This window comes from Megalopta genalis, unplaced genomic scaffold, assembly GCF_051020955.1.
Source record: "Megalopta genalis isolate 19385.01 unplaced genomic scaffold, iyMegGena1_principal scaffold0046, whole genome shotgun sequence".
Taxonomy (NCBI): domain Eukaryota; kingdom Metazoa; phylum Arthropoda; class Insecta; order Hymenoptera; family Halictidae; genus Megalopta; species Megalopta genalis.
Genome location: NW_027476115.1, coordinates 1437501 through 1440000, shown reverse-complemented (window position 1 = coordinate 1440000; position 2500 = coordinate 1437501). Strand labels below are relative to the sequence as shown.

General features: G+C 59.2%; 1 pseudogene; it reads right to left on the bottom strand.

The window, feature by feature from the left end:
• Positions 1-2500, bottom strand: part of LOC143261282 (large subunit ribosomal RNA) — a 7965-nt pseudogene that overhangs the window by 2163 nt on the left and 3302 nt on the right.

Sequence of the window (2500 nt, the reverse complement as noted above, 5' to 3'; positions counted from 1 at the left end):
TAGGATCCCGCATCGATCCACCAGTTGGAAAGGTTGGACCTCCCACACTCACGTAGCTCGTTACCATCCACCGACCGGAACAGGCGGTTAGCCCACCACTCCTCTCTCAGCTCCTTGGAGGACAGCATAATGCCGTCTCTCACAAGGGCCCGCTGGGCCCAGCTGAGTCGTTTATCGACCCAGCTGGACCCGGCAATAGCTTTCACTGCTGGAGAGGAGGAGGCCGCCAGATTTTCTAGGCGCGTGTGCATAAGTCCCGGTACGGTGGTGGTAAAGGATGGGATGCCGAGGCCTCCCATCCTGCACGGAGTGTGGAAGTATCCAACGGTGGTATCGTGCGGGAGCCGCAGCCACCTACGGAGGGCCACGCGAACTTGCCTGTCGAGGGCCCTAAGTTTCCCTAGGGTTGTCCCCGACAGAACAAGCGCATGGTAGAACCGCGGGATAAGGAACGATCTAAGTATCTTGAGCCGCTGTTGCGGCTTCAAGGGGGCTCTCGTTAGTCTCTCCATCTCGGTGTTAAGTACACTGCCGGCTCGCTTCAGTCCTACAGGCCTGAAATCGACCCCCAAGTACCGCCACTGCTCGGATGGCGAGAGTTGTTTAATCTCCTCGCCACCGGCAAGACGATACTGGGGATCGACCAGGACCTTGTATTTCTTCTGCTTACCGGCAGGCACGATGGAGAGACTCACGCATTTGCGTGCATTGAACGAGAGCCCCTGTTCCTTAGCCCGGGCCTCAACCTCACGTAGGGCTGCGGTCATACCCAACCTGGTCGACGAGACGAGGACTATATCGTCGGCGTATGCGAACGCATTCACCCGACAGCCCTCGATCTCGTAACCGACGTCGCTAGGTACCGATCTTAGTACCTCATCAACGACGAGGCAAAACAGGAGTGTGGAGAGGGGATCCCCCTGCCTCACACCCCTGCTTACGTGGAAGGGCTCCGAACGAGCGCCGTCAACCTCAAACACCGTGGTGCTATTCGCATATAGCCGGGTGGTGTAGCTAACCAATCCCTCCGGCAGACCGGTTCGTCCCAACACGGAGGATATAGCGTGATGGCTCACCGCATCGAACGCCTTGGCGACGTCTAATGAGACCACGTGGATCTCTCTTAGACGTCTCCGCGCGTCTTCGAGCAGCGAAGCCAGCACAGCTATATTCTCCGCGCACCCATCATCTAAGCATCGCTGCCTAACGTCCACAAGCCTGGCCGCACGGAGACGTTTGGCCAGGATCTTGTGGAGATGGCGAACGATGACCGATGCGATGCTCAGTGGGCGGAAGTCATTTGGGTCAGAAGACCCATCCTTCTTGGGAACGAACACGGTCCGGCTAATTAGCATTTCCGGAGGGAAACCACCCGATGCGAGCACGGCATTGAAGAAGACGGCTTTGATGCTCGTCGGAACTGCCTTCCACTGCCTCGCCGTGATGCCATCAATACCAGGTGCCGAAGAATTGGCAACTGTGACAGACGTGACGTCGTCACAGGTCACCGGGTGCCACACGTGCGCCAGGGAGGGCGTTGGTGGTAAACGCCTAGACTGCTCGACGGGGGTGGACTCCTGGGACACGAATGGTCCCCAGTGCGCAGCCATGGCCGCGACATCTGGGGAACGTGTCCCAGGTCCCCCGTCGAGGATCTCCCTGGCCGCTCTAGACATATTTGTCTTAAAGAGCGTTTGCACGCGGGCATAATCCCGGCGACGCTGCCGCTTCTTCGGCACCCTGATGGATGCATCCGGACAAGGAGGTCGCGGTCGTCTCAGGGGAGGAGCAGGGAAAACTCCCTGGAGCCACGCATGGAGTCCGGCAGCAACATCGCGCCCGTGGAGGAGGTTGTTTGCGACTCCAACGAGCGCGAGTGCGCCGAACCCCTGGATACGGACGACCTCGGGAAGGAGTTCCCGGATAGCCGTCCGAAATCCATCGTGCGGGCTCTCACTCCCCTGCATTGAGCGAGGTGATGGCAGGTGTGATGGATCCGAAGGTGGTGTTGGACCCATCACATCCTCGTTCCGCGGCGGATCATCACGGATCTCAACCGTGTCGGAACGGAGGGAGGAACCACCTGGTTGGTGATCCGCCACCTGGAGGGCGTGGAGCACTTGGGCTACAAGATTTTTGTAGTCCGCTCCACGCCTCGCACCCTTGATTGACTCAAGGGTGCGTCCCATGGGGAGCACGGCCATCAGGTGTTGATTGATGAACCGTACTCCCCTGGTGGCGGCAAGTGCTTCCTCCCTCGCCATCAAGCGCAGTTCTTCAGCGCTCCAACGCTTTTTGACTCGCTCAATGTCGACTTCCGCGCTCATCTCGTCCGGATGCATGCGACGTCGGTGCACCCCCAATCCAATCTTGGAGGGGAAGGTGCGGCAACAATCCGGACACATAAATGTGCCGGACAGCGGGACGCGCGCCCCGGAGGGCCCTGGATCTATACCACTGATGGTCGGTGGTAGAATTGGGATCGGTGGAACAAAGGCTG